Source organism: Osmia bicornis, chromosome 6, assembly GCF_907164935.1.
Source record: "Osmia bicornis bicornis chromosome 6, iOsmBic2.1, whole genome shotgun sequence".
Lineage (NCBI taxonomy): Eukaryota > Metazoa > Arthropoda > Insecta > Hymenoptera > Megachilidae > Osmia > Osmia bicornis.
In genome coordinates, this window is record NC_060221.1 from 4,742,910 (window position 1) to 4,770,478 (window position 27,569).

At 50.8% G+C, this 27,569-nt stretch overlaps 2 long non-coding RNA genes across 2 annotated transcripts in view; one reads left to right on the top strand and one right to left on the bottom strand.

Annotated features, from left to right (window-relative positions):
- The window catches only part of LOC114874499, a 45,171-nt gene extending 37,559 nt beyond the window's left edge, over window positions 1-7,612 (bottom strand). The window contains exon 1 of the long non-coding RNA XR_006829496.1: window positions 7,208-7,612. This is a non-coding gene — a long non-coding RNA (uncharacterized LOC114874499). The remainder of the gene's footprint in view (window positions 1-7,207) is intronic.
- Window positions 1-21,781, top strand: part of LOC114874500 — a 73,496-nt gene extending 51,715 nt beyond the window's left edge. Inside the window, exon 4 of the long non-coding RNA XR_003789111.2 lies at window positions 21,358-21,781. This is a non-coding gene — a long non-coding RNA (uncharacterized LOC114874500). The remainder of the gene's footprint in view (window positions 1-21,357) is intronic.
- Window positions 21,782-27,569: the final 5,788 nt, after the last annotated feature.

Sequence of the window (27,569 nt, forward strand, 5' to 3'; positions counted from 1 at the left end):
TATACCTAACTATATAAATTTTAAAAAATATGTGAAAACAAAATGTTGCATATTATGTTAGGGTTGAATTCGCAAAAATTGAATTTTGTTATCCCGACTTTGACCTCGGTTAAAAATGCACTGCCGCATAGCACGAGGCTCGAAACAGTAAAATCAGTCGACTTTCTAATCACGTCATTTCCACGTTAGGCGACCTGGTGTGCACGTCATTCGAACGCAGGAGGTAAAGTGGCGAGGTGGTTGTTTAAAAGGGGAATCCAGTTTTGCTAGAATTCCCGTACGCAAAGCCGGCGTTACCATAGCGTTTTACCTTATTATCGAGGCACGCACAGAATTCGTTTTCACTATCGCTTATTGTTAACCAGCCGCGACCTACATGCATCCGCAATTACTTCTTGTTCCTTCTCGCGAAACGAACCTCGCGGCCGATTCGCCGATACGCGCACGCACCCTCTCCGAGTGATATACAATACCCACGCGTCGCTGCATACATTTTACGGAACACGCATTTGTCAAACCGTTTGCCGAGAATTGTATGCTTCCGGCGCATGCAGTAGGAGTTCTATTTTTAATTACGAACAGGGTAATCGTGCGTCGCAGCAACCCTCCGTTCGAATTGCATTAGAATTGCGTTAGAAAAATAAATAGAGCGTCGGTGCGCTTTCAATTTTTTTGCAATTGCGATCGATGGAAGATTGTAATTCTGAGGAAATACGTAAGAGAAGAAGAGTTTCGCGATCGCGGTGGGGTTGAAAGAAGGAAGAAAGTAGAGTTGGTCACGCGTGGGTAGGAATAAGAGGCAATAATAAGGAGTTGAGCGAGCGTCAGGGCAGATCGCGTGCGACACCGAATCGGGCCGGTCACGGAGAATCGGCCCGCGTCGCTTCCCCTCTCTGTATAACTCGGCGTCTCCTTGACAAGCGGGTGTTTAATTGGCGTTGAAACCAGCGGTGTGACGGGAACACCGTGGCCGTGTCGTCGGCCGAATGCCCGAATGCCTGTAGCCTGCAGGATTCAGGAGGGATCCGCCATCGCTGCTGCGTTACCACGGGGAACCCGGTAATTACTTGCGGCACGCAACTACCTTAGGCCACCGTCGATTCCTATACGCTCCTCTACGCGCCTTCCTACCCTTTCTAGATTCTCTCTTTCCCTTTCCTCTACATTCGCTATCCTTTCGTTTCGTTCCGTTCCGTTTTACGCTCCGCATTCGACGCGAAACACGTAATCGCGCACGCACCGATTCGCACCTATCGTCCTCGACTTTCCCTCCTGCATCGCGACGTTTGTTCTTTGCAATTTCAAACGCGAACGCAACCATTTTTCATCGTTATTCGCCTTATTTAATGCTCGCTTTATCGAATACCAATTACAATTTAGAAATTAGTAATCTCGCGACGGGCGTTAAACGAACGTAAAATTACAAATGAACCGTTTAAAATTAATTACAAGCCGCGCACACTATCGTTTACTTATCACAAGAAATTTTCAACTTATTTTGTCACGCGTGGCCTCTCAGCTTTCTTCGCGAACGGTTTTCGGCGCACGAAATACTTATCGCGAAGCCGTTCTCGCGACCCCGTACGAAACCACGAGTCGACCGGTCGGATAATCCACCATTTTGAAGGCGAGTGACAGGAAGCCGGATAATTACCAGCCCGCGTGTTCGCGGAGGGAACGAGGTGGAACGCTATGGCGGTGGCGATGGCGTCCGTCGGGCGACACGCGTGTCTCCTCCTACGCGTTCGCGATTCCTCCTCGCTCGACAAACGGCTAACCAAAGGATGCAAGGTCGTTAATCAAACGATCCGCGACTAATCGCCACTCGTCGAGATCAAACGAACCGCGAACCAGCTACACCAGCCCGTAATACTTTCGATTTTCCATCGTTCGGGTGGCATGGCGTCAACTTCGAGCCGGCACCGAGTATTCATTAAGTAAAAAAGGAGCGCGCGTTGTTAACGCGTTAGCTGATTAGTCAGTCGCGTAATTTACATGTCGTTCATGAATTGAATCGTTACCGTTTCGCCTGCCGTGCAATGGGAATCTCTCGTAACCGCTCGGCGACGCGTGCAAATCGGCCGACCGATTCGATCTTTGCCCGTGAAAAAAAGAGAAAAAAAAAGAAGATTCCTTTCAACCGGCATAGAATCGTTTGGACGTTAATGAGAAAGCGTGTGTACCGTTTCAGCGTCTTTGCATAACAAAGGATTCTGAGACGGCTTGCGTTACGCGACTTCGGAGACGATCAACTTTCGAGCGGTAATCGTTACGCTGGAACAAAACACCGTGAACGTTCGAACGATTATTTAAACAAAGATCACGAAGACGCCACCTCGTGTCGGAATCCTTTGTAAATGAAACTTTCCATGTTCCATTACTCTTTCTCGTTCCGTTCCTCTATAATTTATTAATCGCGACGGCGCAGAATGGAAAAAGGCGAGGAAGAAAGTGTTGAATTTACAAGAGAAATTTTGATACTTAACATCGATGTTACACGAACGTATACAGGATTAACAGCTGATTATTCGTAACGATGTGAATCTTGATGAACTCACCGCTGGCGGCGAATGAAAAACGTTAAAACGATTATTCTTATGGTTGCGTGAATGAATGTTAAACTGTATACACGATGCTTTATTATGCCAGGCACGATAACACTTGAAAGAATTTCGTAATAATACTCGGGCTGTTAGAGGTGTCCGTAGCAGACATGATTTTTCTTTGCCACGAAGAATTACGTCGAAGTTACGGGTTTATGATTAGTATCGGTGTTATTTTATAAAACGGCGTAAAATAGGTTAAAAAGCGCTGAAATTTTAAATAGAAAAATTCTCGAGTAAATAAATACTCGTTCGAGACGGTGATTCATCACGAATCTTAGAGAGACACAGGTTGGAAACGGAATTCGCTGGTAAGAAAGGTGCGAGTGGCAAGCGTGGACATTAATTTCAACGAGGCTGCCGACGCTGAAATTCCTGCGGCCAAAACGGGTGCACGCGTTCTTTTCCGTACAGAGATGTGTTTGTTCGGTTGGTAAAACCGTGTCGGGATAGCATGGCCAACGGGGACCCGGTGGCATCTCTTTTGCTCTCCATAAATCTCTCCCTAAGAAAGTAACTCGCGCCGCTAAGTAGGACGTTAAATAATTCGAGGAGAGCCACGAAAAACGTGGACAACAAACACGGTTGCTTTTCACGCGTTTCAAAAAAGACAAAAAAAAGCGGCAACGAAAGAAGATTATCGATACGAAATTATGATAATTCACAAACTAGCTTTCGCTCGCGGCAATTTATGGCAATGCCATTCGATTTACTTCGATTGTTTATTTTTTCTTCAGAGCGATACCGCCGGCATTATGCGGCACAATTATCAAGCAAGTCTATCGTTGCGTCATAAATTGTAATTAGCGTATCCAGTAATGCGATGCATTTAACTAATAAATTCATTGTCCGGTGTGGTGAAAATTAATGTATGGTAATCCGGTAGGATCTGCCACCGGCTGAAATTAGATCGGTTATCCGAAAGGGACGTTCCGTTTGACGAATCGTTGAGAAAAATAGAATCGTTCGTGTTGCAAATCTCTGGTTCGATGTCCGATAATTACAGATCGCGAGTACTATTTTACAAGTGTCAATTCGATCCTATCCCAAGCAATAATCATGTCGATTTTCGCGACAAGCTTTACAAAGGAGACAGGGGAAAAAACATGGTAGGGAAAGGAGGGCGATTAAGCGAAGGAAGAAACGAAACGAAAGAAATATTTAAGCGGCTCTTTTGCAACAGCGATCGTTCGTTACGGTCCACTTGTAACGATAGCCGTTCGCCCGTTATCCGTCCCGATCTCGTAGTAGATCTTCGAGCCTATTAATTACCTCGGCTCGGGCAAGGGGTTTGGCAAGTGGCGGTGCGCGTTCCCGTAGAAAAAGGGGGTGCTGGGACACGGGGGTAAAAGGCACTTAGAGTAAAGAGTGTATAAAGCTGGCGCACCCTCTGCCGTTGGCGAACGAACAACAGACGGGTGGCCGGTCTGCCCCTGCCGGGGGAGACTGGGGAATATTTAAAAAGTAATATCAATTACATTTGCATATTCACCACCCACCCATGACCCGCTACCGTACGCCCTGTCCTCCTACACTGCCTTTCCCTCCTCTTTCGCCACCGTTAGGCCCACCCCTCTTACACCATAGGGGCTCTCGCTTTCACTGGGCCATGGTTATCCGTTAAAAAAACTGCCTGCACACCTTTTGCTCGCTTTGGGAACCAAGTGACCACCGAATAACCGAGTAGAAACGAAAGTCGTTCTTTCCATTTTTGCCTCACGGTCATCATTTCTTCGCGTCGCGTTAATTAATGCCGATTTTAGTGGACGCGTTGTAAAAGATCTTCAGGGTGTATTCGTGTTTTTCTTCCGAAGAGGAAGAACGTTAAAAGCTTTCCTTTGGAGCAGCCACGAGAGGGTTTGGGTTAGGCTGTTGCGCACTCTGTGGCTTACTTGTATCGGTGTAAATCTTTGTTTGCAGGAATTTACGTAAGGGCAAAGCAAGTGCCGGCAGCGAGGCGCCGCAATACGATAATGCGATAACGCCTTCGCCACCCTCTAACCCCTCGGTTATTCTCTCTCTTCTCTTCGTACCTTCTTCCAGTTCTCCACTTTCAGTCAGCGGAACACCTTCTCCCTTTTCAGCGAGGATTTCGCTATTGTGCTCGTGCCGATTGTTACTTTGCCCGGGCGTTAACATAACAATACGCAAATGCTCACCGGTCGACCGTTCGTTTCTTCGCTTCTACCTTATACCCATTCCACTCGACGCCTCGTCTTCGATTATTTTTTGCTTTTTAACACCGTCACGGTTATGAAATCGTTGGAGCGAAGTTCGTAAGCGCCACCCTTATCTGCTCGAGGGTTCTAATTAAACATCCAGCTAGACGATGAGTATCGCACGCGATCGACGAAGCAATAGACTCGCAAGCGTGTTTCTTTCCTCTTTTCTGATGTATTTTTCTTTTCTTTTCTCCGCGTCGCACGCCCCTACGAGGGTCCGGGAAACCTGGCGAAACGAAAGGAAGAGGGAGGAGACGCGCGAAGGAGCGAGCCTGGAACGAGAAGTCAGAGCACTCAGCGTGGCTAATTGCTCGAATCATTAAGAAAAAACATGAAATCTAAGCCCCGGTTTCTGCCGCTCGCGCGGACTGCAGTGGGAAGCGATAGATAACGATCGCTTCGCGTACCGTAATGAAAATAATCACGGTAGCACGGCAACGATAACTACGTTTTTAGTCCGACTTATTGCGCTTTCCCGCGGTTCTGTTCGTTTGTCCTTGCGATCGAACCTGTCCTTCTTTCCTTTGGTTAACCCTTTCCGTTGCGACGCTCGTACCGCGTTTCTCACAGTTCCGTTTTATCTCATCCGCGGATCGTCGATCAAGATTACGAACGATGTTAATCGATCGAAGGGGAACAACGAACGAAGCGTAACGTCCGCGAAACGAGCTAGATAACTCGACGACGGGGAAAGTACAACTCGTCTCGTTGAGATTATCGTACAACTCGGAGGATCGCGTTTCTTGTGTGCAAGAAAAATTGCAAGGAACAATTAGGCTGGTTGCGGAGTCGGTTGCAACACGATGAACGATGGTAGGCGCGTATGTAGAGAGGAACGAACAGCCGGCTCGAATGACGCTACCGTGTCCGCCTGCAGGCTCAGGTGGCTTCGTTCTTCGAGTTTCCATTCCGCGTATACTCTGGGGTGCATACATTATTTCCTTCGGCCTCTTTGCCCTTCGCGCAGCACCCACACCGGGCAGGTGTTACCGCGCACCCTGTGTCCGTCGCCTTCGCCTCCGAATTTACGACCATTGTCCATTAAACGGACTAGGTTGTACTTTATTAAAAATAGTAGAGAAATTGAACAATCTTCTTCGAAGGAATTCGATGGTCGACGAATTAGGTGCAGGAGTCTCCCACGGGTTCGAGAGGAACCGCGTTCATGGGAACACGGATTCGTGGCAGCGGCGTATCGTCGCGTATCGTCGCGTACGAAGCCACACCGCTTTATTTAGATTTTATTTCAGTAAAAACCCCGTCGCCGTACGTGACGGCACGTACACGCGTAACGCACCGGTGCCGGTGGGGTCCGCCTCCGACCGACCTTCCTCCGCCTCTGTTCGCCGTATCTTTTCCTTTCCTCCCTCGATGCGATCGAACGAAATAAACAATTCGACACCGTCGTGTCGCTAAATGAAAAAGAAGAGCCGAGAAATCAGAGAAGAATTCGCGGCGAATGCTCGCGTGCGCAGGTGCAACGTAATAGCAGGTAACCCATGTTCGCGATAAATCCACAACGCTTCGAACGCCCACCGGGCTAAACGGGCAGAAAGGACGAGGGCAGGTAGCAATTAATCGAACGGAAGATTCTATCGCGAGGATCGAAGCGAAGTGATCGTCAGCGGTTGAAAAGCGATTTCGTCTTCTGGTATTAAACGCCTGCGGGACGATGCGGTTCACGCGAGTTCTTTCCATCGCCCTTCTGCCGCGTTGGTTCCTGCGTTCGCGTCAAAGAGGAATCGCGAGCGTTTGCACGGCTGACACGCGAAGAGTATTTACGAACAGAGCACCGCTCACCGATACGCCAAGAGGACAGTGCAAGAGAAGAAAGGAGGAGACGGTGGAAGGAGGTGAGGCCTAATATGGCCGCCATCCTCTGTATTCCGGTCGTAGACGGAGAGGCAGGCAGGCAGGCAGGCAGGCGCGGCCCCAAAGGCAGCTTTCAATGCCAGTCATCTCCCGGAATGCGCCTGAACGAAGAGTACTTTGTATTCTTGATCCGCGCTCCGCGCTAAGACGAGAAGGCCTTCGCGCGATCTCTTTGAGGACACGGGGCCACGACTCGACTCGGCTCGACTCGGCTCAGCTCGAGCCGACCTACCCAGAAGACAAGCACGATCTTTTCGCCACTACCACACTCTCTCTCTCCCCCTTGTCATTCTCCCTCTGTATATCTCTCTTTCTCTCGTCCCTCTTCCGCGGCCATTTTGACTCTTCAAGGCGCCACCTAGTCCGCTTCTCCGCTTCGTCTACCGTGACGACTACCACAACTCACGAATCATCCTGCTTTTCTTCGATTCGAACGCTATATTCCTCCGATCGCTAAACCACCAACAGAGCGAACCTCGCTCGATCCTCCTCTTCGACTATCCGACCTACCTCCTATCATCCAGTTCTATCTTCCGGTTTCTCGGAGTTGATCCACTCCGGAGGATGCCGCGAGGACGTCAGCTAGCAAGCACGTGGACCGACAGACACGTGGTTTTCATCTGTCGGACGCGAACTTTGGAAAGCACCAACACGCAACCACCATAGCTAAGATACCGTTCAGAGACACTTGGTTCAGAGACAGTTACACTGACGGATAGCACTCAGCGACTCGCGGGACGATGTTGCGGAAGAAGCGAAAACTGTCGATGAATGATGGACAAGATAGGCGCGTAAGGCGCGTAACGCGCAGCTAGGCCGGCAGACAGAGCACACCCGGGGTTCCTGGCAGACAGGGAGAGGAATACGAACTAAGGGTTCTATATCCATCCGACGAGCGACGAGGAGCCGGGCCGAGTCGAGCATAGCATAGGGAGCAGAGCAAGGAACACTGGCACCACTGCTGGTAGGGGTAGCCGACGTCCGTCCCGAGTCTTTCCTCATCTGCAAGTCGTATAACCGAGCTAATTATCAAGTTAATATGGCCATTCTGTATGGAACCCCGCGAGAGAGTGGGTGAAAGCGAGATGCCCGCAAAGGGTGGCGCACCGCGTGCGAGCGAGACGGTCTGAGGTACATTGATATTATAAGTTGCTTCAATCGCTGTATTCATTTGTAAACTAACCAGGCTAAATGTATTCACCACCGCGAGGCGGCGCGCCGATAGGCGGAGCCATGGGTACCCGGGCTACGACGGCGCCCTTCCTTCCTTCTTCCTTCCTTCCTTCCTTCCTTCCTTCCTTCCTTCCTTCCTTCCTTCCTTTCGTTTATCCATCTTCCTGCATTTACATCCTACCTACACCGTATCGTTTACACCTGTACCCTTCCCTTAATCGTTTCCCTGATGCACCTCGAAGACGCATCGACCTTGATCCCTCTAGCGAAGAGGAAAGGAAGATCTCGAAATTCCGTATGAAGATTTTGAAAAAAGAACCACATTTTTGGAATATGTTCAGCGTCACTGATCAGAGGTCGATCGAGAAAGGCCTGAAATTGTATTTCGAAACGGTACCAACGCCCTCGAAACGACTGCAGCATAGTCGTCGCAGAGAGGGGTACACGTTCGCTCGTCGTCTCGTCATTACGTTTCATGTATTCAGATTTTTTCCTCGAGCAGGCACGAGCTGTCTGTGTTATTATTCCGGAGCAACTTTACGCCCACCGCCTCTTTTCCCTCCCTAGGACGTTCTCCTCTTTCTTCGTTGCACGCTACGGCTGGTACCATCGTCGTCGGTTGTCCTCATCGTCGTCGTCGACGGAGCTCACCGTCGAAGACGGCAAGGACTAGTTCTTACGGTTCGTCTGGAGAGCAGAGAGCACAGAAATATGAATGCATAAATGCATAAGTGCTCCCACCATTCTACATCGCGACCACCACCACCTGCTTTTCCCGCCTACTTCGTTCCGGTCCTGATTCGGCATTCTTTTCTTCGACAACGCTTTTCACCCTTTTTTTTTGCCTGCCACGCGTGACACGGCAAACGCCTCTTCTCTCCACGAAGCATCGTCTACGAAAACACGCGTGGTTTGTTTCTAAAAGAAAAAAATAGACACGAGCCAGCAGGAAGTACTTTCGATCATCGGAACACCCACTCGCTCACCGGGCCACGTGTTAAAAAGCGTTTCGTAGGATCGATGAACAGGTTCGAAAATACACACCTCGACGCGTTCTATAAAATATTATCTGACGTTGGTGGTTGTAAAAAAAAAAAAGGAAAGAGGTAAATTACCAGCGTGTTCTCGACGAGTAAATAGCACGCAATCTCCAGAGATTGTAATCTGTGGAGGCAGCGACTTGGCCTCGCTCCGCTGAAAGAGGGTGCAGCGTTGGTGGCACGACGCGAGATTAAAAGACAAATTAGCATAATGTGTGCACGCTTGCCCCCTGGAACCGCTGTTCCAACTAGAACGCTTCCGTGTAATATCTGTGCGTCGACTTCGTAACAGACTTTCTTTTCAATACCGAGCAAGATTTTCTAATTTATAATCACCAGTTGCTAATCCAGTTTCGTTAATGGTCTAACATAGCGCCAGTGATAGAAGATTAAACAGAAATTCCTAGAAGCACAGGGAAACGAGGGGTGGATAACTTCCGAGCCGATTTTTTTAATCAGCGGTTTAGGGAATAGTTTCACGGCTGGTCCCCTCCGTAAAAAAAAAAAAGGAACATTCTATCGAGGTGGGGAGGATGGTAGGCGACGAAGGGGTGTCGGCGATGCAAATAGCGCGTTTAATAAAGTGTCGCACGGCTGCCATTTGAATATCGTGGCATATTCACTTTTCTCATCGAGCCTGCGAGGAAAAAGAGGCGAGGAGGGCCGACGAAAAAGAGATTGCAATCACGAGAGGAGTCGCGAGATGAAAGGCGGTACGCGGACGAAATATGACGACCGGGGGATGGCGTCGAGGTGTGTTGGAAAACAAAGCAGGAAAACGATAAAAAGAAAAAGGAGCAAACGAGAAGAAGAAAAAGATGGTACAAGGTTTGCCTAGCTAGATGACCGAACGAAAGCGTAGGTGTACGGACAAAGAAGAAGGGCAACCGTACAAGAAGGTGGCGAATCGCACCTTCGGTTCATGCATGATTCAACCGCAGTATCTCATTTCATCTGGTGGCTCCGCTAAACTATATCTCCTAATGGTAATGCTATTCCGCGGCACATATCTCTTTATATTACGTGGGTTGGTTGGCTGACTGGTTGGCTCACGGTTCTCAGAGCCTTTGCTCCTCTCGTCCATCCCCTTTTCGCGCCACCCTCCACCCTTGTCGTAGGATCGCCGGTTTCTTCCTTTTACCACCTTCCAAAGAAAACTACCCTCCTCCGAGAGAGCGTGTCTCTTGTACGTGTGTTTAGCCAGGGTGTCTCTTACCTCGGTGTTCGAGGGCTCGTGTGTGGGTGGTCGTCCCGTTCTCGAAGGAGAGCCAGAGGATCGGGGAGGGAAGAAATAAAGAAAGAAATTGTTAGTTCTCGCTGTTTTAAATTACCATTTATTACGACACATAAACCCGACCGGGCCCTGGCAAGTCCTACCAGCGGCCATCTTGTCCCACCCATGGGCTGATGCCACCACTACACCCGACTTAACAGCAGAGAAGCTAGTCTATATCACCGTCTTTTACTTTCCACCCTCTTCTCGACCTCATCCTCTCACCCTTCTTTTTCCCTTTTCCACTCTATTCTCTTCTGTCTTCGCTCTGTCTCCCCGTTATACCTATACGTATCCTCGCGCCGAGGGGGGTTGAAACCCTCGGTAATGATCATTACCTCCGGTATAGTGACAAGTGAGACCGGGGAACCGGGGCTACGGCTGCAGGAAATGGCCACAGATAACGCTGTCACGGCCATTTTTATATTATGACGAATGGATCATCTTTCTTTCGTTAACTCGTGCCCCGTTTCGTTTCCCACCGCGTGCGAGGGGAGTCACGGTGATAGATTTCTCGTAATTATTCCCGCTATTCTATCTCTTCCCGTGAACTATCCGAACGTAAATGATTCTCATCGTTCCGTACGGTTTTCCATCTTTATGAAAATGGGAAAAATATTTTGGAAGGACGAAGGTGAAGGTCGACGTTAACGATTGAATTGAATCGAATCGAAGGAAAAATACAAAAGAGGAGGAGGTGGTGGAATATCGCAAGTTCGGTCCAGCGATCGGTCGTTCATCGTGAAGTATCCTCTTTTTTTCGCGAGCTTCCCGGGAGGGTAGCGGTCATAAAGAATCGGAAAAGTATCCAGCTCGATAATAGCCACGGTTTCGGTCGCAGAGACTCCCCGTGGCGCGCGATGGTCTGCTCTTTTTTTTTTTTTTTCTTCTTCTTTCCAACCCCCGTGGTCCTCGCCACGCGGCAATAACGATACCGGCCAGTCTTTCATATCGTATCGGGCCAGCTCGTCTATGTGGAAATGCGATCACTTAGAAGCAGCCTCGAAGTATAATTCGGCCGAGTCGAGGCTCGTCGGTGTGCCGGTCCGTTGAGTCCGTGTTAGCCAACAGATCGTATATATTTTTTATTATTGGTCGACGGATCCAGTCCCCCGGGGGTGGAAACGGTCCGTGGTAGGAGGTTTCGATAGCTGACCACTCGACTCGATGCGCTTTCTCCCTCTCTTTCTCTTGCTTTTCTCCAGAACGAAGAAGACCGGGAACCGATCGGAGACCGTTTCTACCGTAGCGTCCGCTTCTTCTTCGTAAATGTGTTCGTTCGAGTGTTCTCCTTCCGTGCGGTTCGCTGGATCGCGTATCTCTCGTGGGGTCTTCGGGGCTCGTTTTATCGAGTGTGGACGTCGGAGAAGCGATTCTCATGTTTTTACATCGAGGCAATTTTTCCATCTCGCCCCGTTTGCCTCCAAGAACACGGACCTTTGACCTTCCACCCTCCCTTTGCCATAGCTCCCTCTCCCCCTGTGTCTTCAATTGCAAACTAGTAGATTCAGACTCTCTAACCCGGGAGGAAAGCTGGAATCGCGTTAGCGGTCGAAAAGTTCGAATTAATGCTCGGCCCCGTTCGAAACGGTGTATCGGGAGGCGAAGCTCGTTTAATTCGTTCGTCGAAGCGTGTATAGAGAGACGGACCGTTGGTTATTAGCTTTGCCCGCGAGCGTGTAGCGAGGATACGCGAGGCGGAAACGCCTCGAGTCGGTGGTTCACTGGGGGGGCTGGAGGATAGGAGAGAGCGTATCGAAAGCAGCTGGATCCGGAAGGTTTCTTCTGGAAGGCTCCTTCTGGAAGTAGAACCGCCTCGACGGTTGCCTCGCCCCCGCGACGGGGTGTTCGCCACGAAGCCCGGGGATTGGTCTAGGACGTTGGCTGTCCGTACTCTACTCTCTCTCTCTCCCGTCTCTTCCGCGGTCGCTTCATTATACGTTGACCTAAGAAAATCAACCACCCACCCACCCGACAGCGCCGTTCGTCCTCGGCCTTCGTCCTCCCCCCGCGTTACCACCGTCAACCAGCCACCGTCGTTCGCTGCAGCATCCTGGACCAGCCACAGGGAATACTGGAGGTGGAGTGGTTCGAACAACCGAACCAGGTGCCCCCGTACACCAACCCCTTTTCCTCTGTCTCTCTATCTTACCCTCACCTACTCGCTCCTCTTTCTTCCTTCCGTTCGTCTACGTCCCTTACCGCATCTCGCCTGTCCGTTCTTCCATCCTTCCATCGCTTCTCTCCACGGACGAGAAAGGAGAGAGGGTACGAGGGGTAACTCATCGCTTATGGATACTGATGACTCGCGCAATGAACTCAGACCGTGCTAAGGGTGGTAGCAGTGCGGTAAACCCGCTTGTGCTTCTCTCTTCCCTTGTCTTTTCAGAGCCGTTTCAATCTATCCTCTTCCTCCTCTCGTCCTACGTTTTTCTCCCCCTCGCGTTCATCTTTCTTCTCGGCTGCCGCGTCTACGTTCGCTACCGATCCTTCAATAACATTTTCCCTTTTTTCCCCCCTGGTTAACCGGGGGAAGATGCTGGAACCCGAGTGTATCTTACGTCGTTGTTTCGTTTCGACGAGCTCGACGATTACCTACCGATATACTTCGAGGATTATTCTCTCGAGGAAAAGAATTTTTAGAATGGAAAGAGTTAAAAAAAAAAGGAAGGAAAGCATCAGATAGGTTACAAAATAACCGCAGTTACGTAAGAAGATACCCCCGGTTGCGCATCCATTTTCGCTCCTTTCCTCCCTCGCTGTCGGCCATTCGTTTCTATTACTCCGCGTTAAGGGAGACCCGACGGTCGCCCGACCCGAGGTTAGATTTATTTTCACTCGACGGGTATTTTTTTATGGTCCCCCGTGCGCCCTGTCTATGGCCGGTACTCGCGGAGGGATTCCAGTTTCGCGCGTTTGATCCAGAAAGCTTTGCGTGTGGCACCCTGTATCATACACGACTCCGTCTTTTTCGCGGTCTCCTTCTGCGAACGTATGGAGGCGAGTGGTCTTCTCGAGCGACTCGCATAATAAACCCATAAACACCCTCGGTTGCCGCGAAAGGAAGGGAAAAGTAGAGGTCGTGCAAGTGAACAGAGCCTCGACCACCCCCCCGAGCGCGTAAACGACGCGAACACGCTTCGGGCTATAACCGGAGCGGGGGTGGTTATTTTGTGGACTCCGACGCTGGTCACGCTGATTCTTTTTCTCGAATCATCGGGAGAACTAAGGCTGTTAGTTGTATTATTCAGTGCGTTTAGCAAGAACGTTGTCCGATTTTCGGTTCAGGTGGCGAAGCGTTAACCAGATAGGTTGAACGCGTAGGCTCGCGAGACGAGACGAGACGAGACGAGACGACCTTGCGATCGCGCGATGCGCGAGGTGCATATGTTACATGCGAGGAGAACGCATTACGTGGCGGATACATAGTAAACAGGCGGGCGTGGGAGAGGCTAGGTGGAAAGAAACGGAAAGAGAGGAAAATAAAAGGAGCAGAATAAATGTGGTTAGAGAGGGACAAAGAGAAAGAGAGAATTCCTAAGCATCAGGAGCGTGATGCTTATACCTGTGGTAACGTTTAAGCGGTGGAGTAAGTACAAGACCTTAGCTCGCATCAAGGAAACAAACAGCTGGCGCGCGCAATATGAATTAAACATGCTGATTAATAATTAACAAGTTGCCGGCTCCTCGCACGCCCATACCGGTAGGTGGGTGTTCTATCCGCCTTTGTCCTCCTCCATCTCGATATTCTCGCTCCTTCCCTCTTTTCTTTCTTTCTTCCTTTTTCTCTGTTTCTTCGGCTCGTTACGAGGTAACGCGTACCCAGCTCGATTAAGCCTTACGATCGACTCGCTTGCACACGTTAAAACAGCTGTTCGTTGTATCGCGTGTCGGTCGATTTAAAAACGCTTTTGCTCGACCCCATCCAAGGCTCGCGCGGAAATTGCGAGTTTCGCCTCGATCCCGACTTTTTAAGTATTTCCCCTGTCGGAGATTCGTGAGATTTACGCGAGAAAATTACCTAAATCGCTTAGGGTTTCTTTCTCTTTTTTATTTCTCTACGTACACAGATCGATGGAAAGTTTGATCAATCGACTTCGCTAATTTTCGGTAATTTTTCTTTTCCTCTTTGTAAAATAATCGGGTGAGAATTCGAGGAAAGGACGCGGATAATCGGGGAGAAGATAGGAAAGAGCGCGCTAGGAAGTTGGGTAGGATGGAAAGGGGCCGTCGCGCGGTCGCCTCTTCATGTTTATTAATGTCCCGTACGTCCGTCTATCGATTCGTCGTTTCACTCTCGTTCCTCGCGAGATAATGATACTGACCTATGCCAGCTGTCGCGTAGCCGAGGGCTTAAGTGGCTTAACAACGTTGCGGATAGCTGAAACAACGATCGCTTCTCTTGACACATTGACTGAATACATTATTGTAAATGTCGCCGACTGCGTGTTATCGTCCTTCGACGTTGGACAACCGTCCGCCGATCGGACGTGTGCTCGAACGATCCGGAGGCTGTTGCGTTAACCGTTGGCTACTTCGTGTCCCACGGAAAGGCATCTTTATGTAATCCCATCCGAAACCGGGGAACAATTTCGTTGTTTACTCCGCGAACCGTTTGCGCAATCTCTCGAGCACCATTCCTAATTGAATCGTCCAATTTTCGATATCGAGTAGAGTAATAACGAGCGGAATACGTAACAGAGATTCTTCGACACTTTCTTTTATATCGATCCTTTCTTGGATCGACTTTAAATCTTCTCCCCGGGATGAAAGTACGTACGTAAGTTCCGTCGCGTTAACTCGTTAAGGATTCTACTCTAATTACAGCGAGGAAAAACTGGTAATCGCGTTAAGTTCGTAAGGCTGGTATCGCGATTCCTTCTAATTGACCGGTTCCTTCCTGCGTCCTCTGACCGGGCGTTTCCATTAAAGCTCGCCGGTTTCTACTAGCTCCCGTAGTTCATTAAATCCGCTGGAATCGGGGAGCCGTTACCATAGATGAACGCGAAAAGATTTATCGCAAGATGGAGGATGACTAGTTGGTTTCTTCGAAGGGTCGGTGGTCGTTGCCGGCCTTATCCCCTCGTTTCGGTAGGAGAAACACACGCGACTTTGTGCCGCGCGCGATTCCTGCACGCACAGAAAGGAGGTGGTTCGCCATGCTGAGGATGGTAGTAGGGTGACGAGTTCAGGAAGTATAACCATAATAGGGAGAAACGATGGCGAGGCGAGCGGCAGCAGGGAAAAGCGAGGCAACGAACGACACGAGAGCCGTGACGCCGTTCCTGTAGGGATTAATTAGCGATAAGGCTTCTAATGAGCGGCAGGTGAGCCAGCGAACCAACCAACGAACCGACCTCCAACTACAGCGTCCGTTCGTTCCGAACCATGCTCAGATATATATGCACAGATGGACGAATTATTCGATAGAAAAATCGTGACAATTTTTATTTCGTTCGTAAAGTCTCGAATAGAAGAGTGAAATTTCTTCGAAAATAATCGACAGGTTGTTTCGCAACCTCGAGACTACAACGAATGGAAAAGAAATAATAGCTGTCCGAGGATGTAGTTACGGTGTAAGTGTGACGGTCGTTTGGTAGACACCCGAAGAGGACCTCGAAGTCACGTCCCGTGAATTGTGGGCCACGTGACAGAGGCGTGATCGAGGTGCGACGCGATGGAACAATGCCATCGGAGCTCTTCGAGCAGGAATGCCGCGCGCCGCGCCCATCTTTCCTTCGATATCTGTCCAACCGCTGCGACAGCCACTATCCTCGTTCGCTAATCGAGCCGATAAACATCGATATACGATCACCGTTCATCCGACTTTGCCATCTATCCTCGCTTACTTCGTACGCGCGTTTACCGTTTACCTGGGCGAACCTGGCGCTTAACGGTATCCACGTTCTCCACGTGTGCAATTTTTTTTTTCAAATTTTATTCTCATTAAACAGTCGATAGCTTAACCCTTTACTTACAGTACATTCTAACAGAGTATTCTTATGATAGTCGTTGAGGATGGTTGGTGAAATCAGAACTTTAGCACTTGGAGTAAATTCCGAGTTCCATCCGACACGACTCTCGTTGGAACATCAGGGAGATAGCTGTTGGTGGCCGAGAAAAATACGCTCGAGCACCAAAGTCTAGTTGTCCTGGCACTTTGACCCTAGTCGATTCAGCTCGGTAACGAGGCTGGCGCCTAACGGGATCGCGCTTCCACTGCTGACCGTCGCTTCAACCGATCGTAACACTTTGACAGAAAGCTATTAGCAACGGTACCGTCCGAGAAGCAATCATCATTTTTTCCTAGTTTCGTTAATTTCATCGATTCAGGTCTTTTCGAATTCGAATTGAAACTCGCGAGGTTCGAGGAGCGTTTGAAAAGTTTTCCGCTCGCAGAGGATCCCTTAAGGCGCGCGACTCGCCGCTAATGAAGCCGTCGATCCTGGAGGCGCGGGTATCTTTGATCAACGGCCCATCGTTTTCCACGTCCATAATGGACCCGTAGCGTAGCCTCGTCGGAGCTGGTTGCTACTCGAAGTAGGCGTCACGCGCGTCATAAGAATGCGATAAGACGCGTGTCACGCCGGCGGACAATGCAAAGCCGTTCCGTTTCTTCGTTCCATTCCGAGAGGCATCAGGGACCGTTGGCGGCGGTGTTCGGCAACGCCGATACCCATACGCGACCTCTTCGGAACAGGAGCGTCGCCCGCTTCTGACCTTATTCCACTAAAACGTACGCGGCTCGCATGTTAAATTTCCCGTCGTCGAGCGTGATCCTCTCGTCCGATCGGGTCAAGGCACCGCGAACTTCGTGCGTCCGACTTTACGTAAGACGTCGAGTCTTGGTGTTCGATTCGAAAGCGTTTCCTCGAATCGCATGCATCGTGAGCGGATGACAAAATAATCCGAGGAAGCTGGAGGGTTGACAGGGTACGGTCGAATAAACTTTGGGGGCGGGCGAACCACTAATGGGGCATTAAATAAAAATATTCATTGGCGAGCGAAAGGACGAAACGCAGGGGCGCGGCTTACAGTTTTATGGAGCTTAATTGTAAGCGGAACGTGGAGTCGCAGTTTCCCCAGCTCCGGACATTAATTCAATTCGTATCGTTTCGGGAATTATGGTCGTTCGTGAAAAATTTCCCTCTGGAAGTGAGAAGTCTTCGAGACTAGTCGCAAATCGTGCAAGCCACCGAAAGAGGAAAAGAAAACGGAGAAGATTCTAAGAAAGGGTGTCAAATGGGAAAGAAGGAACAAGGTGGACCATCTCCGGTAGCGGTTAGCGCGAAAATAAAATAAGGATGAAAGGAAATTAAAGACAGGAAAAATAAGTCGGCCCTTATCTCGTCCTCGTCCCGTTCCGTTTGGCCTATGCATATTCAGGAGGCTCGTAGGCTCTTCTTCGTCCCTCGTTTCTCGGCTTTCCCTCCCTCTGGCAACGTAAACTCTACGGAGCCGGCATCCCTCCTGATTCTACTGGATGGTAGCATCGTACCACGGCCGAGAGTCTATACTTACCTACGTCCGCCACCCGTTAATTCCGAGCCTTCCTTCTTTAATTGCACCGCCACGATAATAACACCGTGTACCGATGTATTGTGCATCTACAGGGTGTCCCGCGGTACCTAGCACCCACTCTAGGAATCGATTCGACGCTCGAAAACAATCGAAGAAGGTTACATTTCATCGAGATAACGATAAGGTGACGGTAGCGACGCGTTATCGAAGTCTCCTAAAGGAAACGAGGGGCAGCAGGGTCGTGCCGAGTCGGAAGACTTTAAAATCGACGGGTAATTAGTATGCGCCCTGTCGCGTCGCGGTGCCCTGCGGGTTGTCCTTAACGCGCGACGATTCGTTGCGCTCAACAGAAACTCGCTTCCTCTTTCCCGCGATGGCCGATCAGGAAAAAAAAAAAAAAAGAACGAATCATGAATATGCATCACGCAGACCGAGCCACGACCGTTTGCCGGTATTTCGCACCCGGCTGCGAGGCTCCACGATCGTTCGGGTCATCCTGTATTGTGAACCGCATGGCCATTCGACTTGTACCTGGCGAGTGCAGTTGCAGTCGGAGCTGCAGTTGTTCCCACTCACCTGCCGCGGCACGATCTAACGTATCTAGCAAACGAAAGACACGCCACGCGTTTCTTTCATCGAGATATAACGATTCTTCCGAGCCTTTTCATTCTCTTCCCGATGTTTCTCCGATACAATCAAATAGCGACAAATAGCTGCGATTCGAATTTCTCGAAATGCATTCACCGTAAAGCGGTTCGAATGAAATCGCGAAACCTCCAGGAGGGAACGAGTTAGAAATTAGAATATCGACGGTTACGTTGGGAAAATCGGGGCAGCAGGGAATAGGTGAACGTTGTAGAGTTTATAAAAGGAGAAACGTCGAGCAGTGGTGGAGTGTCGGCGAGGGCAGGCCCGCGGCATGGCAGGAAGGAAACGCGAAATAAATACAGCGTGGCAAGGGAAGGGGGTGAGGGTGAGGAAGCGGCATGCGCTGGGTCTCCGGCTAAAGTCCGGGACTGGAACTGGAACTGGACGGTAGTCCGGCCAGAAAGATACATATTTTTAAATATTTTAGTCACGGTTCGCAATCGCCTCGTCACGCAGCCTTGCCACCTACTCGCTGCTACCCATTACGTACCTGCTAGTTCGCTAGCTACGTGGCTGGCCATTGCCGCGGCATACCTACACCGCATCTCATTCCCCGCACCTTGACGTCGTACACAACCCTCTTCCTCTTCGTCTTCCTCTTTTCCTTTCCCTACATTTTTATTCCATTCTTTTCACCTTTACGCCGCCACGGACTTCTTCTTCGCGTTACTATGGACGATCTCGGGTGCGCTTTCACAGTAGCTTGTTCGCTCTGGCACGATAGAAATTGTTAAGTAAGTTAAGTAAGGCATGAAACAGCAAACGTGTATTTTTTTATGATTTTATTTATGCGTAACGACAGCTGGCATTCAACATTTCCTTAGTACGTACACTTAAACGAATTGGAAGGATCGCATTCCAAAGGACGATCGAGGTTCGATATCGATCGTTGTTCCTGGCGAGTTTACAGCTACGTAGGTCGTGCGTTCTCCTGCCTTGACAATGAGTGATCTGGTTTTAATGAAGCGCGGCAATTATCGCGCATAGCGACGCGTTGCATTATTCATACCGCTTCGGGTTATCTCGTTTTATCTGTTACACCGATACCTTCGCTAGTAAGATGTTTACGATTTTCAATTCGTTTCATGCGTTTTGCACGTTCGTTCGTTGGTCGAACCGCGCGATTAACGAGAAAAAATGACAGGACGTTTGTAAGTTTGCGTTTAATATCGTCCTTTCAGTTTGCGTACGATTAAATTAATAAGGAAGATCATTTTTCGAACGAAATTTCCGTGCACGCGAGCCGTGTTTAATATTTTGTCACACGTCCCCGACTCGTTTCGTTCGTTGCTGATCGAAATCGCGGCTGGAAACGTACTCGAGCACTCATTATTCGAACGAAACGCCGCGTCATCGCGTCTCGCGCGGCTGCCCCGTTTATCCGAAAGCCGGCGCGGCGTTTAATTAAAACTCGACGGGATCGGGATGAAAAATTAATTCGGTCACGTAACGATGTAAAGCAGCGATCGCCGTTGCATCAGCTCCGCTAATTATTACAAAACGGGTGGGCAAAAATTCGCTGGTTTATACCGCGAACCCAGCGAGCATAAATATTTGAAAACGAGGGAAGAATTTATACGCGTCGCGTGAAACGATCGTTCGATGTCGCGGAAAATCGTACGAAAGGAATATGACTGCGAATCCCTAAAAATACACCGGTGAAGAAGAAGGGAAAAGAAAGAAATAACAGGGATAGGTTCGATGGCAGGCGGTTCGAACGGAACACGAATCGGGAACGCAGAAAACAATGGGGGCTGGTCGGGGAATCTGTCGCGAGTCTGTGACCTTATAAGCACGCGGCGGACCTCGACGACAGAGGTAGATTATTCGAATGGAAAAAAGAACGTTCGCGGAGAAGCGAAAGGGCGAAACCGAAAACGAAAAGGAAAAATCTTTATTTTTTTTTTAAACACTCGCTGTCTCCTTGGAATTAATTCTCAGAAAAAAGTATACTTCATCTTGAAGCGATTCGACCTTACCTAGTTTCTTTAAGTAGCCGCTTGGTTCTCGCGAGGATTCCAAGAGCGGTCGCGAGAAACACCCGGTCTGACACGAATTTAACGAGTAGACGCGTGATTAAGGGGTGGCACGGCTGCCACCAGCCGAAAGAAACGGCGAGCTTCGCCGAGAGGAGGGTGGTTGGTGTTGGCGATGTTGGCAGAAGGAGAGGCCGATGTAGCTACGGGGTGGTTTGGGGTGGAAATGAAGGCAGCGTGGCTGGAAAAATGCGAGCCTCCGTCTCCCCGCATATATTTCCATACATCAGCCCCGTCCAAGTTGAGCGGCAGCGAGCGGAAAGAGCGGGCGACCGGTCGGCCCACCGGCTAGAGACTGACGACCGCAGAAAGAAGAGGAGCACCGCTGGATAAGGGGAACCAACGGAATAAATCCAACTAATTAGACGAGGAAAAACCGCGGATTAATTACCCGTCGCCTTCGTCTCTTCTTCTTGCGCCCTCCTTCCGGCCGAACCAAGGATGGAAAACGATTTTTCATCGCGACGCCCGACGTTTCTTTGTTCGCCGATCGATATCCGCCGATGATGGTGGTTTTTGGAAATGTATTGCGTTACGAGCGTCGCGTGGCAAATGTAAAGAGGCGCGAAGGAAAAATAGGGTGACAGTCGGCGAGCGTCGAGGGTTTCGGCCCGGTTGTCGGTGGACGATCTACGGCGTCGCGTCGGTCTCGTCTACGCGTACGCACACAAACTGCTAAGCTTTTCTCGCGACTCGGAGTGTTTGCGAGCCGTTCGAAAGCTCTCGGGTTGCAGGAAGCCGCGCGGGAGACGCCAGCAGCGCGACGATGGAAGGTTGAAATGCAGATTTCGCGCGGCTCTCGAGCCTCGAAAGCGTCTCTCCGCTTACTATCTCCCTGTTTGCTCCGCTCTCACGCCTCCTTCTCCATCTTTTCCCATTCACCCTTTTCGCACGACTTCACCGTTCCCTCTTCGGACCTTTCTTACCCTTCCAGCTTGGATTTACTTAAAGCTTTACACTTTTCCCCAGGTATCTTCCCGCGAGGACAGCGATCGTGGCGGTGTCAGGAAATCGACAAATCGTAGAAAGAATAAAGCAACGGAGAAAGGAAGAGAAGGAAGGTCTAAAGGAGGATAAAAGGAGTCGCGTCATTGCTGGCCAGGGCTTAAGTGATCGATGGCGTCGGCCGTTATCTTCGCCACCCCCGCCTGGCTGCCGTGGTAATTCATCATCTCGGTCTGTTTTTCACTTACTTTATATGCAACATATTCCGTAATTTTTATTCAGTCAACCGGCCGCCCCGAGTAGCAACCCCTAACCGTGGGCCAGCTCGTAAAACAACGAGCTGCCTCCTCGGTCCAACGGACCATCCACCGACAACCAAAAAGAGAAGGGTGCCTCGGGGTGGCTGAAAGACGACGTAGGACGTAAGAAAGGGCGCCGCGGTGCTCGCGTTTTCTTTTCCTCTCGAGCTCGTGTACCGGTCGCAAAGTCCGAGGGGTTACGCAAGCCGCACTCTATATGCTAAAGAATCTCGATATGGAGATGCGCGGCTCGACTCATCCCCGACCGGTCAGTTTGATTTATTGGCTCGAAATCGGCCACGCTAAATTTCGGGGAAAATATGCTGTCCCAGGCGGCGCTATCCCCGCTACCGAACCTCCCACGTTTTCCAACGTCATTTCCATAAAATGAATTATTAGACCGACGGTGGATACGTCGGTGGATGCGCTGGATGGCGTAAATCGGGATCCGTCCTTCGTCTTCTACGCGGAAAAACAAGCTGTTGGAAAATTTGCTACTCGAGGGATATTATCGGGCGTTCTTATCGACGGACATTCGTTTCGGTATTTTTCTGGCGACAAACGTTACCCTTGTGTCCGCGTGACGGTTACAGTCACGGTCGTTCCACGCTCGTGTCACCCTTGCCGGTGTCGGGCTGTGAAAGCATCTGACGCAGGCGGTGCCATCGGGCTTTCGGCTTCGGGCTTCGGCCTCCGGGCCCTGCCACTTTTTAGATCGTATCGCGGAGGTCACGGTGCTTATGTACCGGTCGCTAACATATTTTTAAGTACCGGCGATACCGTCTACCAGTGCGGTGCTGCCGGACACGGACACGGACACGGCCACCAAAGCGAACGATATCGTAGTGGACACAGGCGATTCTCTTCGTACACAGAGCCTGCACACGCTACACGCTCGCCGACGAGATGGCACCTGTCGCGCAAGGTGTTCCTAAACTCTTTTCTACGTAAAACTTCGTCAACGATCCTCGAAACTGCCTCTTAATCATCGCGCTACCTGCCTCGACGGCTAACTGCACCGTTCTACTTAATAACAGGCCGAGGATGAAACGGTTGAAAATACTCGCGCAAAGTGCTAATGAGATTAAGCGCGCAATTTTATGTTGAAAATAAAATAATAGCCAGTGGCCGGTGAGATATCGTCGGGACCATTCGAAGATACTTTATTTCATTGACTGTTTGGTACTCGAACGATCGTAAAATTGGCTGGCTATAAAGAAGGACCGTAAAATCGAGATGCTACCCGCAAGCTAATGTACTGGAACGACGCGGCGAGAGTCCTTAAAGGGACAAACGTGTCAACCGGGATTCTCTCACGGTTCGAACTCGAGAATCGATAAGGATGCGATTGAAAGCGTAAACTTGCACTGACGTCACGCGTGTAAAGAGATCGTGTAATAATCGAAACGGAGTCGGTTGAAAGGAATCAGCTGTTGGGTGGCCGGTGAGAGAAAGAAAGGTTGGCGGTTCCGCGATCGAGCGAACGCAGGTGAAACGGTTGCGACGGTGAGCAGGTGGACCAACGATGTTCGGCGTGTGCCACGGGCACACGGGGAACGCCGGTGACCTCGAGACCACGGCAATCGGAGAGATCCCTGAACGAAGCGGAGAGCCGGTTGCAGCTGCGCTTTGTCGCTTCGAAGACGCGCAAACGAACGGATAGGCGCGTAGAACAAGCAGGGGTGTACTGGTAACGTTTGCGACGAGTGATTAACGGTCGGACCGTATGCTGGTTGCGACGTGGGAATCAATTACAATTACAATTAGTTTCTGATATTCTTCAGACAAATTGCACTCTGTCCTCGCCATGTTGACGCTCGAATCGTGAAGACCTTATCGCGTGTCAATTTATATTTGCTATCGTTTCGAATAATATACAAATACATTCGACACACGATGGACGACTAAAAATAAAAACTCGTATCGAAGAAGCGATTCGAGCTCGAAGAGTAAAGGAAGGATTAGCTTGCAAGGATTCTCAGGATAAAGGATCGCGAGGAGGATAGTTTCCCAGATTCCTACGTTATCGCGAGGGTAAGATAGAGCTTTCGTCTGGAAGAGTAGCTGGGTGAGAAATCGGGGATGCGAACCCGTTAAGGGCAAGTAGATCCCTGCAGGCGAGCTTGCGGTTCGTTCCGGTACAGACTGGCGGAGCTTTCGTGGCAAGTAGCGCCTTGCCTTGGCAACTTCCGGCAGCTGGCTTCCCCGCGAACCTTGCCCGGAACCGGAGTTCCGGGGCAAGTTAGCGCGACACGACGCGCGACGTGATCCCTTCTTTATCGGCGCTCCCAGGACGCCCGTCGCCGTTATCTTCTTCGTCGAGTCGCGCCGGTCCCGTCCGTACTCGAGGCAGGAACAGGAGCGAAAGAGAAGAAACGAGAGTGCGGAGAGTCGAGGAGAAGGCGGATAGGAAGTCGACGACCGGCGTCATAAGGAGATATCGCGCACGATAGCCCGGTTACCGCACGCCGCGCTCCGCGCCCCAGCCGTATACCCGTTAACGCACCGCCAATGTGTGCCGCTGTCGTACCAATTAATCGCCGGGAGATCGTTATCGCCATGGGATGTTTTCAGTCACGGCCTGCACTTTCCGCGCTCTCTGGCTTCTTCGTCCCGGCACCGATGCCCGTTCCGTGTCTGACGGTTTCTCTACGCCTACCGAACGCGATCTTCCTCTCTACGTTCGCAGGAAATTGGCGTTGCTGGAAAAACGCGGGGCCACTCGATAACGGCGTCTCCGCATCTATTTCTCCCACGAAGCGTATCGGGCCAGAGCCGTGAAGACATTAATTTTCTATTAGTCGCGCGATCATCGTAACACAGGAAAGACGGCTCGTTAAGCCGCCGCGAAAGCGTACCCTATCCGTTCTACGGCTGTCTGAATTTCGAAGCAACGAACGAAGAAGAGAGGAGAAATAAAAAAGGATCATTTCGTTTGTTCTTGGGATCACGGCGAACGCAGGCATGTACTCGCGAGTTTGTAGGTAGTTTTAGTTGGAACAGGTTAGAAGGATCCGCCACGTCCCATGCGATGCCGTGCCGTTCCGTGCCGTCCGATCCATGGGAACGTCGTTTCGTATTCCGCGTAAGCGTCGAGACGCGACCTCCCCGTGTGTGAATGAAATTCAAGGTAGGTCGTCGGTCAGTCCAGCGGGTCGGACGAGATCTCGGTTGTCCTTGCCCCGCTACCACGCGTTCGGCCCACCAGGGCCACGAGGACGCGGCGGATCGACGCGGACAAGATCGATACGCGCGCGTGAACAGGATACGTGAGAACGTGGGAAGATGAGGCGGCCTAAAATCGGTCACGACCGACTCGTCGCGAGATCCTCTTCGATTCTAGCTTCGTATTCTCGTTCTTCTTCTTCTCTTTCGAAAGATTCGTAGGTCGTATCGGGAACGAACAACGCCCGTAGGAATCGAGGAAGGTGGTAGAAAAGCGAAGAGAGACGACCGGATAGGGCGATACTTTCGAGAGAAAGCGAGAGCGAATCGAGAGAAAAGGGAAATAGGGTGGAGGGCAAGGGGTTGTAAGGGGTGAGAAGGGGTGTCGGGTGAGGGAGAGGGAGAGCAGAGAGGAGGAAGCAGCGGGTGATTGATTTTTGTCGTGGCTTTGCCTGACGCTATCCGTTATATCCGCGATTGTGCGGACCTGCAGGGGGACTACGGACGGGTCCGCGCGGTGAAGCGACGACGGCGGGCGTCGCGACGCTATCCACCGATTGGCGGTTGCCGTCCCCAGGGGGCGGCGCTAATCACCAGACCGTGCAGCACCGTGAGTCTCTCTACTGCACTCGCCTCGAAAGCACTCTACCGTGCATCGCTGGCTCCGATCTATATACACTCGCCCGCCGAGTCTACCACCACGCGCGACTGACCCGTAGATACGCGTATACGCTACGGATACACACGGCTCCTCGTTGCGTTCGTTCCGTTGCGTCCTCCTCGCGACCGCGCACCCTCCACCGACCGACAGGATGTAAACCGACGACTATGACGACGGGAAATGGAATCGCCGCCGTTGCGTCCCCTTTCGCCCGCTCTCACCCGCTCATACGTTCGCGAGACAAAAGCTGCCGCTAAAGAAACACCAATTCCGTGGGAGACATTTTTGAAAAACAAACAGACGCGAGCTAATATTTAAGTCGTTCCCTATTACATATTAATTGATCGCATTACCGTATAGACAATTCTGCTTTAATTCGAGATACGAAGACCTCGTTAACTACGCACAGTTACAATTATCCACTCGATCGTTCGATCGTCTGCGTCTTCGAGTTGAACAAGTACTCTCGAGCACCGTTTCCGCGACGATCGAGAATTTTCAAACGACCATTAAATTAATCCCGCGGCTGGAATAAGGAAAGGAGGGAAGAGGAGGACGGGATCGGTCTGGTATCGCGCGGAAGGAACGATCGGTGGGAATAAAACGCGGTTGAAGCGAGCATCGCGCATAGTCGCCGCCGCGGCCGATACGCGAGATAAGATTCGAGATAGCGGGGGGATGTACACGCTGAGAAATCCGCGGTTCAATCTGACGTTCGATCGCGAACGAACGTGGGAGTCGGGAATCGCGAGCGGGACTTGGACGATAGGCGCGATCGTAAATTACCAACGATTCTCGAACGCAACCTGCCGCGTGAACAAACGAACGAACGCCTGAAATTGATACCTTCGTGATCGTTGTACCTTTCGTCGGATTTAACGATTCGATCGAGTTTCCGAATACTCCACCGATTTCTAGGTTTACGGAAACTTATGAACTAACCACGCCTCGACTAATTTACCCGCTCGCGCCTCCACGCTCGCAGGTAACGCGAAACAAATCGCGTCGATGGCGGATCGATTCGAGGAAATATTAAATTATCGTGGTGCCAACGGGCCTGGCTAGCAGCAATATCAAAAGATATCGCGGTTTGTAAATACTTGTAAATATCTGCGCTCCATACACCAGTTCGTCGCGCGTGACCCGACTCTCTAATTTATGACAGCAACGCGGCGCGAGTTGAATAGAGATTGGCAGACCTCGGAGCGCAACTACATATTTTCCACTACTCGAAACGTTGCTTCTCCTCATCGCCGACGTACCGTTAAAACTTTCCCTCTTAAACAACGTACCGATCGAACAACGATCGATCGAAACGCGACGAGAGGCATCTGAAAACCGTAAGGAGCTTAAAAACCGTCCCGTTCTCGCGTAACCCAGGGAATTGCTCGTACGGTTCTCGATGCCTGGCGTTCTCACGAGAAGGTTGATTTACGGGAGCGTGGCAGCGTCGACAGGATCGTCCGAGGAAGAAGTCCGAGCGTAGAGGAAGAAACGGGTTCCCGGTGGCTAGCGCACGAGAGGTTCGTCCGCGAGACGATAAGCCACCCGCGCTGATTTACGAGGCTACGCGACGTCGGCCGTTCCGTTCCGTTCCGTTCCGTTCCGTTTCGCGATTCTACGGAATCGGGGAATCGGTTGCGGCCAGCGTGGCGTCGCCAAACACCCGGCAACGATACACCGTTCGTCACCGGGTGCAGTTGATAAAGGCCGATAAATCGTGAGTAAAACGGAGTGATAATATCGTGGACAACGACGGGCCAGGCTAAAACGGTGGAGGAGGAGAGGAGCGAAGCTAAAGGAGGAAGAGGAGGATGTCGCGGCTGTAGGTGGAACGGCACAGCGAGATGCAACGCGTCGCGGTGGTGGCGGTGGAGGCGGCGGAGAGAAGAGAAGCAGGAGGTGGAGGTCGTCGCGGAGGTTTCAGCCTCGACGAGCGACGAACGTGGAGCCGGTGGCAAGGGAGGCGAAAGGGAAGGTGAATCGGTAAGGTGGGGGTTGCTCCGCGATTCGGAGAGGGAAGTTGGGGGAAGGGGGTCGCGTCGGAGGAAACGGTGTCGTCGCTCGTTCGAGACGAGAGCGAAGAGAAGAGAACCGCCACCGCCGTCGCA